Consider the following 14,652-nt stretch of genomic DNA (forward strand, 5'->3'; position numbering starts at 1 on the left):
TAGCAGGCTACTGATTTAGGGTCAGATTCCAATATGCTTCTGTGGAGTGTGATACTTAATAAGTTGTCCCATTGATTTCATAGAGACTACTCGCAAAGTAAGATAGAAGGTGCTAATGTGCATGAGTAAAGGGGGCAGAATCTGTCCCTGAGTAAAGTGGGGCAATAAACACTTCAGGATGCCCACACGTTCTGCATACGTATGTGGAGTCTGGCAGAACTTCTGTGCTCTGGCATGGGATCATAAGGCCTCGATTGTAGCTGCTTTGCCAGGTGTCCTTTAGGTTAGGATGGTCACACTCCCACACTGCATCCTTCCTAAGGCCCATGTTGGAGCGGCTGTGCCATCTGCACCTTAGCTTCCCCATGGCCACAGATAATTTAACACATGGGCCGCTTCACCTTGAATAGTCCCTCAGAATATGTGCTAATTACTTATGCTATAAACTATCTGTTCAATCTTGTATTTAGTTGTGACATTCTGAGTATCTTTCCCAGACCTGAAGAAGCGCTCTGTGTACGCGCAAAAGCTTGTTTCTCTCACCAACAGATGTTGGTCCAATAAAAAATATTACCTCGCCCACCTTGTCTTTCTAATGTCCTGGAACCGACACATCTATCTCAATACTACATAAAACAGTCTCGAAACACCTGAGGAAATGTGATGGGGCCCCTAGGGTGCAACCTGGATTGTGAGACCACTGAGCCCTCTGTCCCACCAACCTCAAGTATCCGTCTCACCCTGTGATGCTTTTGGCAAGCTACAAACCTCTGGCAGGTGCAGCACTTACACCGACCTCCACGGGCAGGGACACACTCAACTGAGTTGCCTGAATGTTTTCCCCAGACACTCATGAACCAACAATAGAGAGGATCCAGCCAGTTACCCCCAGCTCCCCAGCCTTGCACCCCAGAACTGTACTGTCTTGCCCTGGTCAGAAGCCTGACCAGTGTACGTTCATTGCCCAGTTTGTCTCTCTCGATGTGGAGAGGACGCACACTGGCCTTTGTAAACTGAGCTGAGATTTCCCAAACACTTCAACCAAAACACACTGTTTTAGGTAAAATATAAAACAGATTTATTAAGTACAGAAAGATAGATTTTAAGTGATTATAATTAGCAAGCATAGAGATCAAAGTTGGTTACCTAAGAAACAAAAATAAATTTGCAGTCTGAGTTCTATAAACTAAACAGAATTTGAGTCAACTAGTGTGTCACCCTGACAGATGGTACAAACTGGTCACAGATGTTCAGTGCATAGGCTGGAACTGCCTTCCAGCCCAGGACCACCCTCCCCTGGTTCAAAGACTTTGTCCTCTAGACATGTTTCCAGGTGTTGAGTTGTGGGAGGGGTGAGGCCAAGTCGTGATGTCACTTCTCTTTATAGTTTCTTCCAGCTTGCTGGAAAGATCTTTTGCGATAATGTGGGTCAAACAGCCTCCATTGTATATACGCTCTCTCCGAGATGTTGGGGGAGTGGATTCCCTTCACTGGCCTTCAGTGCGTCTGGCTGCTCCATTGTTGTACCTGAAAGGTATTCCCAACCTCACAACATATTTCAGGCACACACACATAGCAAAATGTCATCACTTCCCATACAATGACAGCACATACCATCCAACAGGAGGATATTCATGTTCCACAGATCAAGACTTTAAAAATGATACCTCACAAGGCATACTTTGTACAAAACACATCCTAATTATATGACAGTGATGAATATGGGGGTTCCAGGGTGCTGCTTTGAGTTACAGAGTACCACAGGAAATAGTTGGCAAAACGCTGAATGTGGCCTGAAGATTGTGAATATCCATGATTTAAAACACCCCTGAGAGAGTATTGCAGATTTCTCAAAAAACAACTGTTAGCCTGGAAATCCAAAGTGAAGGTTCCTGGGATGGTGTGTATAGACGCCACGCTGGCAAACAAAGGATTAACAGGAGCCTAAGAGCCCAATTAGCCCTCCTGGTGGTCCCTGGAGGGTGGGCCATGCCCAATTTAGCATTAGGCCCAGCTGCAGAGGAGCTGGGTCACTATGATAGAGGCAGATGGAGTTATAAACAGGAAGGAAAGCAAGGGGAAGTGAGTATGCACTGGGGATCTCTACTTTGGTATAGATGCCTGCAGCATCAGGAAGTTGACCTATGAATAGGGTTGCTATGTGGCTGGTTTTCAGCTAGCTTCCTTGTTAGCCGATAGCGTTAATGTGCTGTTAGTTTTTTTTTTTCAGTTGGGGTGCGTTAGAATGTTCTATGTTTCACATCCCTGTAATCCAGGTAAAGTAAAAAAAAAAAAAGATAAAATAACATCAAAATACACTTTAAAATCTGTGTGTGTGTGTAAAATGTTTCCCTCAAACACTTTAGCTGTAGCTGGATCCTTTTTGTTAGGTGGCCAGTGGCTGGCTTTTGTTGGTGTTTGGGTGATGGCCAGTGGCTGTTCTTATTATGCCTCGGCAGTAGTAACCCTGCCTCTGGATGGAGTAGAAAAATTCGCATAGAGCAAAAGAGGTGGTAGTAAGGTGTTAGGAAGCTCTTTGCAATAGGCCTAGACAAGAGGCCAACTGAGAGACCTGCTGAGTCCAGCAAGAGCTCTGAAATAGGGCCAGGGAGGAAGCGATCCAGGGATAAAAACAAGGTGTCTGAGTAGACCATCTTAGTGTGCTTGCTAGAGGGTCCCTGGACTGGACTCTAGAATAGAAGGAGAGTGTTGGTTCCCCTAAGGGAGTGGTTCTCAACCTGTGGCCTTGGGCTGCTTGTGGCCCAATCAGCACACAGCTGCAGTTCATGTGACATCAGGGCCATACAGGTAGTATTGGATGCACCCCACATATTGTAGGCCGCATATGCAGCCCAGAATGGTATATAGGTTGACACCCACTGCCCTAGGGCCTACTGAGGAAGACGGTGCAGAAACCCTTGATACAAGGGGTGAAGACTACTGACTCTTGAGTCACGCTGAAGGTCCAGTGTGAGGGCAGGGGACTATCATTTTGTTGGATTCCTGGTTTACCCTGGAAGGGGTGAGCCTGAATGTGACCTGGCCAGAGGCCCAGATCACCAGAATAACTTGACCACCAGCAAGCCTGACTGGCTGTCCCGTGGAGGTGACTGATGAGAAGGTCCTGCAACATCATGCCCTGCCACAAGGGAGTGCACCAACTGGTGAGAGTCTTCTACAGTTACTCTGAGCTCTTGGGGTGGGGTGGGGTGGGGTTAAGTGTAAGAAACTATCATAAAATCAGATGGGAATGAGCCCAGTAACTAAATGGTCTGTCCATTCCCTAACGTGCAGAATATAGCTCAGAACAGGTTTGGATTCAGACTGCATGGACCACCCTGGTGGGTAAGGGAAGAGAGCTATTTTCCAAAATCTGGAGGTCCTCTCAAAGCATGAGGCTCAAATCAGCCAGTCTGTTTATGGCCTTAATCCACCTCTGCCTTGGGAAGCTCCAAGTTTCATCCAGCATTTAGAGAAGTTCAAAGTGGTAAACCACAAGAAGGGATGGTCCTCTAACATTGTTCCATGTGTCACGGTTTCAGGGCAACTGGACTGTATTCCCCCTCAGTGATCCACCAAGGGCACCCACTTTAGGCGTCTGGCTCCCACGCATTACCTTTCTTGGATGAAGACCCACATATTACTCCTGCCTGACCAGGGATTTTAAGGCTGCATATTTCCCTGCTTACGCTGTGATATCCCCAGCAAGCCAGACTGCCCAAAAAGGCCAGCATCTGCGCTCTGCTTTCTCTCCAAGGGCTATGACCAGTGTATTACTAACAGTTATAAGTTACCACAAACTCCTTCTAGGAAAGCACATTTATTCTTAAGGTGAAAACATTATAGAGAAAACCTATGAAAACCATAAAGAACCTCCACACACTAAAAAGCTTACCAGACGTCACCCCAGCTCCAACCTTAGGCTCTGCAGAGTTTTGGTCTTCAAGTCCTACAGCTGGGTTTTCCCTGTGGTTACAAGTGTGTATCCACCTTTGATCCAGAATTAGCTTGGGCCTTTGATCTGGGCCTTCTGCAACAAGTAATCAGCAGCCAGTGACTCAGTCAGCAGGGCATAGTTTCAAAAGGCAGGGGTTTTGCATAACTGGAGTTGAGGAATTTGCTTTAATTTATAGTCTTTTGAATGTCCTGGTCCTACATCTGTCACATCTCCCTCTACAGAGGTTACATAGGTCCTGGCTCACAATAATACAAACTGAATACAACAAGGTCTTCCAAGGGTATTGCAGGCATTTGCCATATCTGCTGCACCATGTATATCATGTGCCTCGTGGATTTCTAGGTTCCTGAGCAATTTAAAAACATAAACAGCAGAAACTGAAGTTACCATGTCAAAAACTGACCCAAAACTCCACCCTGGAAAAGGCTGAGGGCCTGATTCTTCACTGCTCTGCCTCTTGTGTAATTATCCTCCCAGTGAGCACACTGGGGGTTTAAATGCTGCCATATCACACACAGCAGTGAAGAATCGGAACTGGTGTGACTAAACAGTCACTGCATTATAGTCCACCTATCAACAAGTCGACTCTGCTAGAACTAGACTAGAAGCAAATAAGTCCTTCCCTTTAAATAGGGCCTCCCTCCCCCCACATCCCCTAGCTGTACAAATTAGCCGAGACTCAGTTAGCCAATGCAGAAAGAAGGGAGCTGTTTAGAAGGGAGAGTCCTGTAAATCTGCTTTCTCGGGAGGAGACCAAGGGGAAGGTGCTGTGAAGAGCAAAGTCCAGCAGGCAGGTCCCTCTTTCTCTGGCTCACTTGTAAGGAGTGGGATGGTCAGGTGAGAGCAGAGCACAAACAAGGTGGGGGCTGGTTGGCTGCATAGCCCATTGTACAAGAGCTGGGTCGCAATGGTTGTGCACAACAGGGAAACTTCAGCTTCTGGATCTCCTTTCAAGAGCAGTAACCAAGAACCAGGTCCCTGACTAATGTGCCCCTTGAGCAAGTTGAGTGAGGAACAGCTTTCTAATATGACCTCCCAGGCCACCAAATCTCTAGGTTAGTGTAGTGTGCCCATAAGCCACTTCCATTGCCAGGACAGCAGGCAGAAGAGACCCCTCCTAATCATTCCAAAGCTTTACTCACAGAAGGGGAGACCTATGGGACCCTGGTGTCTGGTAATCATTAATTTCCATGGCTACACATTTTGATACTAAAACCAATAACAAAAACATCTAAACAAATGTTCTTGCGGTGATCCAAACCACTAACACAGTGAGCAAATATTGCCATGGTTGTGGGGTGTTTAACATGAACATTCAATAAGTCTGTTACCAAAAGACACAATTCTGTTGGTCTGTATAAATGGACCACTTTGGGCAGAGCTCTTTCTTGTCTGTTCTATCTGAATGATCACTGAATGCTGCTCTAGAATGCAGTGAACTATGCAGATCAGACATATGCACAGAAGCAAAATCTCCATTTCTGAAAGGACACAGCAAGCTCTGCTGAGCACTGAGGCAGAACAACCAGTTTAGAACTGGCTCCAACTGACCCTCCCATCAGCTATAGCATTCTTTTCCAGGTCCTACTTGGCTGCAGGTGAAATGATAAATACTTTCCTACCATTGAAGAGAAATCACTTCCAATACTTAAAATAGAAGTGCAGCTGATAAATAAAATGAGGAGCAAGCATATCAGCAGCATGAGGCTTTGGGAAAGGACATTTTTTTGAACCAGGTAGTTAAATCATTGCTTTAAAAAGCCAATTTCCATGTGTCCTGTTCACTGAGTCTGTTTCCTTACTGTTCCCATCACTAGTTCATTCAGGAGTTCTCAGTTGCCACACAGAACAGGGATTCCTGCATAATGGAAATGCCAGTTTCCAATCACCGCTATTACTAAGTATGCTGCTTACATGTTTCTGTATTAACAGGGAAAATAAAGATACCTTATTAAGCAGCTGTGTGGTTACGGTGGCAGGCAGTCTGATTCAAGATTTCAACAGAGAGTTCCCCTTGAGCTGTTTGCACACTAGTGTGGGATTAGGATAGTCAAACTCCGGTGCCTTATATGGCTGAATTGCCCACTGGTGTGCTTCTGATCACATGTGTGAGGGTAGGTGACTGGCTGTTACTTACAAGGATACTGAAATGGAGGGGAAAACTGTACCTTTTGGTTACTCTGCTTGGAGTAAGAGCAGTGAAGAACTCCTGGAAACTGAGCTGCAGACATAAACACTCACAAACCACCCACATGTCTCCTGTCTCCTCCCCTCCTTGGTAGATTTAATCACAGACAAGCCTGTTCACTTAGTGTGTGACAAAATATTTTAAAGCCACAAGTTACATCACCTGTGCTCCAGGACAGCTTAAGTGCCTGTCTGAGCTGCTGACTGTTCTTTACTATGGAGGAGCTGCTCCTATAGGAGTTTTCGCAAAAAGAAAAGGAGTACTTGTGGCACCTTCGAGACAAGTCCTCCTTTTCTTTTTGCGAATACAGACTAACACGGCTGCTACTCTGAAACCTATAGGAGTTTTGCCACTGTCTTCAATGGAAATGAGAACAGACCCCACAGTTGCAAGGAGTTGGGAGTCAAAGATGTGCTAAAGATAAGTAGGAAACCACAAATTTGAATTCAGCTTTGTAAAGTTAATGAATGTCAGGGGTAAATAATCTGAAACACATTTATTCAGTGAAAGGAAAAACCTAACAGTTGAGACCAATGGGTGGGACTTGAGTCTGTGGGAATGCTGGAAAACCCTGTTCCAGCACTGTCTTGGGAAAGCTGTCTCCACATTCTGGTACTCCCGGTATTTTCACTTACCAGCAGTGGATTCTGGTACTACACTTTTTTTTTTTTTTTTTTTTTTTAAGGACTGGAGCACTGCTTAGGGGGTTGGGGTCAGCATCTTAAGAGCTTCCAGTGTAACAGAGCAGCAAGAGTAACAGCTTGTCTTGCTGTGTCCAGCACCTTCAAAGGAATAGGATATGCTGGCACGGCACTTGGAGGGACAAGTTTGGTGGTCAGTGTATTCTGGGGCATGGTAATCAAAGCTCCTGGAGCTTCCTCTTAAGAGCTTTGTGATAAGGAAGCCATTTGTAGTGCACACTGATAACTTTATTGGTCCCACTAACCTATGAACAATGTTACATATTATCATGTGCTAGTAGAACTGTTCGTAGTGACTAACAGCGTATATCCACCTCTGTATCCTTCCTATATACTACTCCCGTACCATCTTTTAAGTTCTCTCCAGGTATGTCTACACTGCAACTAGACAGCCACGGTTGGCCCGTGCCAGCTGCTCTGGCTAAGGGTTGGTTTAATTGCCATGTAGACACAGTTTAGGCTGTAGTTTGAGCTCTGGGACCCTCCAACCTCACAGGGTTCTAGAGCCCAGGCTGCAGCCCGAGCCTGAACATCTGCACCCCAATTAAACAGCGCCACAAACCAAGTCAGCTGGCACAGGCCAGCCGGGGGGGGGGGGGGGGGGGGTTCATTGCCGCATAGACATCCCCTCAAAGGCCCAGTCCCCTTAACATTGTTCTTTCCTAGGATTTATATTTCCCTCAATGTCCTCCATTAACATAATTGGCAACTTAACAATAACGTCTCTTAAAAGGTTTGATCTCTTCTTGTTACCAATAACTGGTGAGATTGCTTTAAATGAGAGAGAGAGTCTAGGAGAGTGACTGAATTGCATGTACGAGGTCCTTAGGACATTCCCTACTGTTCGGCTGAGAACTTGGAGCCTCTGGTGTGTCTTCTGCCTTTTGGGCCATATATGAAATAGGAAGGAACCACAGGGGCCCATTAGGATCTAAACCATGTTTACTAAACATCTCAACACTGCTGCTCTGTCTGGTTTCTGAAATTTAGACCACTGTGAGCCACCCTCTAGTAGAGCTATGTAAAAGGATGCTACCCAAGCCCTTTATACTACATACGCCTCCCCCTTTAGCTTAAAAGGACATTTTATAAAAAGTTACCAAAGCATTTAGTATCCCTAGATAGCCACCAACCAAAGAAGAGACTGCTTCCAGAGCATCCATCCTAGGCTTTACACTGAATCTAGTGCATTCTGGGCCAGGACTTTAGGAACTCTTGTAAATACTCTGCTGCCTCACAGATGATGTTTGCTATTAACTATGTATGTAGCACCATATCTTTTGTTGTTGTTATTACACAGAGATTAAAATGAAATCCTGGTCCCTGCTCTGACGATTAACACCTTTTAAATATAGGCCAGGAACCAGAAAGGCTGAACATAGGAAGGAAGTAGAACAAGGAAAGAGTTAACATGAGTTCTAGTCGCATCAAGAAAGCTCTGAGTTTGTGACCTGCTGAGTCTCGATGCCTTGATTAAGCGTTTCCCAGAAAGACAGACATTCCTAGGCCCGGGTCCAAGGACTTTCCTGTGTTTTTTAGTAGACTGTGACGTTCACTGCACTATTATCAACCCCAAGCGTTCAGGCCTCAAATCATGAGATTGGCATACAAATCGTGGGCTTAAAAATAAACACAATTAATTTTATAATTGCTTTCTTATTTCTGGGCCTTTGCGGAGGAGAGGGGTGCACACCGGTCCTGTGTTCAAGCTTTCTCTCTGCACCCATGAGGGATCAAAACGTCTATTTTTAAACAAATGAAAGCTGAGTCTCAGAATCACATGACTCCAGGCACTGGGGGTTTAAGAAAAACACCAAGCATGACAAAAGTGGGCAGCACTGTCCCTCTGGAACATTTGAACTTTGCAGCCCTGTAATTGCTATTGATGATGGTTTTTGGCACTATGTGTAAGGGGAGTCAGGTGACAGGAAAGGTGTGGGGTGGGGAGGCTGCAGATGATCTATCCATTCCTCCCCCAACCCCAGTACAGTCTGTGATCACTGTGAATGTAAAAGCAGTTCCTGCAGGCCTGAGCTCCTTTTGTCCTTAAGGTATCTATGGTGTATTGGACACATGCAAGATCCTCCATCCTCTGGTGGCCAAATAAGGGGCTGAAGAGATGACGCCAGCCGCCAAGATGCAGAGTAGCTAGCTTCCACAGAGTAACTCTGCAGCTGCTGTTTGAGGTAGAAGGAGGATTCTTTCTCTCTGCTCCAGCACATCTGCTCCCACCTGGCTACTTGGAATGTGCTTCCAAGAGTGAGGATTTGTCATCCCAATGGGTACCCAAAAAAAAAAAAAAAGTCAGACCACCATAATGTCCCTTTGCACGCTGATCAGTAACAGCGGCCGCAATAAATGTCAGAAAAACACCCTTTTAAACACATGTCCCTGAGAGCTCTTCAAACTGGAGGAAATGCATCAAATATACCTTGATTTACAGTACCTGTGAGAGACTCTGGCTACATCAAAGGAAAGAGGCTTAAAAGAAGAAGCACCTGAAAGGGAAAAGAAAATAACTCTGCAAATTAAGAATCCCTGAGGTATTTGATGCTTCAATGGCTGGCTAAAATGCCCTTCTCCAAGGCAAACCATTCTGAGTCATTCATTTATTTAAATTAGCATTGGAATGCTTTTCAAGTTCTCTGCCAGCAGCCCTCAGTCAGCAAATACCCACAAGGAGGCCTGACAAATGTGAGACCCAATCGGATGATGATGGAACACTGTCCTCTTCACACTCCCCCTGAATATGCACTTCTTCCATGATGTCCACAAAACCAGAGTCAGTGGTATAGGACCACTTTTAATGGCACCCTCACAATATCCATGCACTTGGATTGAGTGAACACAGGATCTCGGTTTTGTGCAGTTTGCTTTCTTCACACACACACACACCCACTCACTCACACACACACACACACCCCCGGTCTGACTAGGTATTCATATAGTCCTCATCACCATATTATCTCAGCTCCTCCCCTGCCTTTTGTTTGTTGCATTTACTTGTCATGTCTAAAATTAAGGTCCTGCAGACACTTATTACCAGGCTAATTGCGCAGAAGACAGTTGGACCTTTCATGGGGGCAAGGACAGTGCCTGGTAGTCTTCCGGCATCAGGCCCAAGTCTGGACATTCTTTGAGGCTAGGCTATGGCTTCCTGTGGGTTCTGTCAAGTGCTCTGTGTATTTAAAAAAACAAAAAAACCCAAACTGCTAATTATATCCAGTGCTGCAATGGTGTCTGCCACTGAAATGCCTGTACGCAAATCAGCAAACACATGAGTGCTCAGTCACCTGCAACATGGGGGTTCATCCAGGACAGACTGAGGCAGTGCCCTGACTTTGGCAAGTCAGGACTCGCTTCCAAAACCTGTTGGAAACATGCTGTTAGCAAGAGCCAGCAATCGGCTGTCAAACAAGGCCCTGCTTACGCACTTCAAATGCCACAATCTTTTGGGTCTGGAGCGACAGACACCTGCTTCCTTAATTGTACCTCAGTGCAGCCCGAGTGCCCAGAAATCAAAAGCACTTTGCCTCCGTTGTAGGTTGCACTGCAGCCCCTTTCGGTTGGCTTTGCTGTCCCAAAGGGGCCTTGGAGCCAGCCACCTGGGAGTCTCGCTAGCACAGAGGAGAGGGGTTCTCAGGACGCCCAGAGCTGGAAGAATGGCTATTTGCCACACCCCTGGCAGCCCTGGTGAAGGGCAGGGGACTGGCGCACCTCAGTGTTCCCTCTGGTTTTGGCTGCCAGTGCTTTGTGACCAGTTGTAGCTGAAAGGACATTAACGTAGCCTTTGGGCTACTGTAGATCAGAGCGGGGACTGGACTGATCTCCTCTCCCCCACCCCCGCTCTCCCCAGATGTCACCAAAATTCAAGCTGCTACAAAGCTGGCATACAGCCACCTTCTCGTTCTTCCCTCTTCTCCCCCGCCCCTGAGTCTATGAACTCAGTTTAGCTGCAGCTCGGAACTGGGACATTGGAGACTAAAGGCAGAAAAAAGTGTGATTAAAACAAACAAGCTTGCTTCCCTGGGTAACACCTCATTATGTAACTGTTGTAAACACACCTCAATTTCGGGGCCTGTGCAGAGAGCCAAACATTCCGCTGGTACATACTGACAGCTCTCAGAACCTGTTATTCTGTTAGAAACCCTGCCTTGTTATATTGTGGGAGATACTCCTCTTAATCCTCAGGTCAATGGCAGATAACACTTTTTTGAGTATTAACAGCTGCAAAGAAATGCACCAACATATTCTGTATGGCTCATGAAAGAAAGCAACGTTTTCATTGTAGGACTAAAGAAAATACATGAACAAGGGAACAAATCCCAGCTTGACTCAGACGGTTCCAAGACCAGTTTGGAGACCACTGAGCTCCAGCTAATATCTATTCATAACATGCAAGGAGCAAAGACAAATAGGAATGGCCCTGAGCTAAAGTTACACTGTGCTGCACCCAGATGAGCCACCAGCCCCCACCTCTGTGTAATTGTAGGAAAGTCCCTACATTTTTCAGTGCCTCATCAGTAAAGCAGGGATAATAATCCTTCCTCTCACCCATCCTTTGCCTATTCAGACTATAAACTCTTTGAGGTAAGGACAGTCTCTTACTATATACAGCACCTAGCACAATGCAACCTTGAACCCAATTGGGCCCACGAGATGTTACCATAATGCACACTCACAAAATTGTTATGTATTTAATTAATCTGTAGTATTTTCTTTTATACCTTTGTTCTACCTGCTTGTATATCTGCCTGTAGGTGTCTTTCTTATTGTACCTATTCATTTACGTATGTCTTTAGAAACACAAATCATTTCCCCCTTTTTCCAAATTGAATCTCTTGCCCCTTTCCTGGTTGCTTTCAGTCCCTTTTGTATTACTTCTCTATGTGTTTCCAATTTAGCATCATTTGTGAGTATCGTTAATGAGCTCTTTCTTCCCACTTCCAGATTATTAATTAACATATAAATACCATGGGACCTTGCACCAGTCCCGATGGCACCCTCTCTAGATACCGTCCCTCCCAGCTCAGCACATTACTGCTTTGTTATTCTCCTCTACTTATGGCCCTCGAGTCAGTCCCCACTACAGCTTTCTTATCCAAGCCTATACAAATGAATGATTCCAGTCAGAGTCCATGAGCTCTGTGTCCAACGGAGAATAAGGGGCTAAAAAAAGAAGGCACATTAAAAAAGCTAAATGTACAGAAGAACCTCAGTTACGAACTGACCAGTCAACCACACACCTCATTTGCAACTGGAATTTCCAATCAGGCAACAGCAAAGACCAAAAAAGAAAAAATGCAAATACAGTACAGTGCTGTGCTAAATGTAAGCTACTAAAAAAACAAAGGGAAAGCAGCATTTTTCTTCTGCATAATAAAGTTTCAAAGCTGTATTAAGTCAATGTTCAGTTGTAAACTTTGGAAAGAACAGCCACAATGTTTTGTTCAGAATTATGAATATTTCCGAGTTACAAACAACCTCCATTCCCGGGGTGCTCGTAACTCTGAGGTTCTACTGTAGCAGTAATGGGATGAATTGTTGATTTGGATGCAGTCCCTTCAAGATTCCTGCAGTTTATAAAGTATTTGGATCTGTCAAAGATGAACAGATAACAAGCTTCAAGGTCAGCCACCCCGGTGGATGGTTGGAGCGGGGTGGAATGAAAGACAGAGAAGCCTGGTCAATGAGACTGCAAAAGTATTAAGAGGTCAGGCAAAACATCCGCACCTCCTCTGAAGGCCTGATCCAAAGCCCAGTGAAGTCAATGGGAGTTTTCCATTAACTTCAATGGCCTACATTGGACATCGCTGCACAAGCCAGCCAGCTCTTCAGCTGTTTGCATTTGCACTGCTGTGTTTTAGAGTCTTTTGGATGGAAGGACAGGCTACACTTGTCTCAATCCCTTGGCTTTCAGGCCCCTGCTGTTCTGGGACCATAGGCTCTTTTGGATGCCCTCCTGGCTTCTGGTCCTCCAGGCATCCTCTCCTCTACCCAGGTGAGGAAAGACGCTGGTAAATCAACTCTTTGTAGCAGACATTATTGCATGAATCCGGCAGCTCATAAGCTATTTTTTTGCTCTGTTGCATTTTATTTTTATTTTTTTTCATGGGAGAGGTCTGTGTTGGTCTCCCCCACTCACCGTCACCAGTGCCTTGCCTCAGGTGCTATGTTTCTTCCCAGTTTCCTATACATCCAAGACGTTTCATGCTTCATTTACGTCCGCTGCTAGTTGACTCCAAATCTCAGGCAGGAGAACCTTAGTTATTAAGATTGCTCATCCAATCCTGAGAACCATTCCTTGAGATGCTATCAAAGGGTTTGTCTATACGCACAACTTGCACTGGTTTAATTTAAATTGACTTAAAAACTGATTTAGCTACACCAGTGCAAACCCATGTGTGGACACTCTTATGTTTGTTGCAGGTGCAAGCATGACTGATATCAGGCTTAAATCAATTTAAGTGTAGCTGCACACAAAGTGTTTAGCTAAACACTGTTTAGCTAAATCAGTTTAAAATCACACCTTTAGTTGAACTGGTGCCACTTTATGTGGGGACCAGGCCAAAGAATAAACAAATGAATTTAGCCCATTTCTGATACACAGTTTGGTTAAACAACGGTCTGCAAGTATCCCCAAGGAGAGAGAGGAGGCGTTTGGGATGGATCAAGGGTGCTAGAGCTAGGAGTAATGGGTTAATATTGTGGAAAGGAAATTTTGAGTTGTATATCAGGACAGCCTTCCTGTCTGGGAGATCTAGGCTGTGGAATAGGTTCTTAAAGGAAGTTGTTGGAGATACGTAAAACAAAGCATTGGAAAACATGTCGAAAGGGAACACTTTTTGTAATGGCCAGAGAGGGAGAATTACTAGATAATCTAAAAAAAGAAAAGGAGTACTCAGACTAACACGGCTGTTACTCTGAAACCTAGATAATCTAACAAGGCTCTTCCATTGCTGGCAGTCCTATGAGTGCAAGACAGGGATAGAGGGCCCCCAGCACCCTCCCTGCTTCCCATGCCATTGCAGACAATCAATCATCTGAGATAAATCCACATGGTCCTAACAGGCAATGTGTGCTCAGTGGTTCAGAGGAAGGCGGGAGATGCCCAAGGTCCCTGCCAATGTCCCCAGTCTGGTGGTGATCATTTTAACTCTATAAGTGTATATCTTCACTGCAAGACCCGATCCCTGGTTTATCTCTACCTCACCTCCCTCCACACACAAAACCCTCTCATCTGGGGTTTGGTGGTGCTTTAAGGATAGGTCCATCAATGGCTATTAGCCAGGATGGGCAGGGATGGTGTCCCTAGCCTGTTTACTAGAAGCTGGAGATGGGCGACAAGGAATGGATCACTTGATGATTACCTGTTCTGTTCATTCCCTCTGGGGCACCTGGCATTGGCCACTGTCAGAAGACAGGATACTGGGCTAGATGGACCTTTGGTCTGACTCAGTATGGCCATTCTTATGGCTTAAGAGACACATCTGATCTGTAGCACTCAGTCAAAATGAAAAGTCCATATCTGTGACTAAGGTCTGTAAAGCACAGGGGGAAATCTTGAGAGAGAGGATTGTGCAGTGATAAGATTACTAGCCTGAGACTTGGCTGTAATTCTCTCCTCTACTACAGACTTCCTGACTGTAGTAGGAAGAGAGCCTGTGACATAAGCCACAGAGGTCTGGTATGAGGCAGGACCTGCTCACAGAATCTGGCACGAACTGACCCCAAAGTGTGACTAGTATTACCAGGGAATTTGTTTACCCAATTTGTAGTTACTATGTAACTTAATTTTTTTACCA

General features: G+C 45.4%; 1 protein-coding gene across 1 annotated transcript in view; it reads left to right on the forward strand.

Moving 5' to 3' along the window:
- MGAT3 (beta-1,4-mannosyl-glycoprotein 4-beta-N-acetylglucosaminyltransferase) overlaps positions 1–14,652 on the forward strand; it is a 63,208-nt gene that overhangs the window by 5,697 nt on the left and 42,859 nt on the right. The window lies entirely within an intron of this gene.

The sequence above is a fragment of the Caretta caretta genome, chromosome 1 (assembly GCF_965140235.1).
Source record: "Caretta caretta isolate rCarCar2 chromosome 1, rCarCar1.hap1, whole genome shotgun sequence".
NCBI classification, from domain to species: Eukaryota; Metazoa; Chordata; order Testudines; family Cheloniidae; genus Caretta; species Caretta caretta.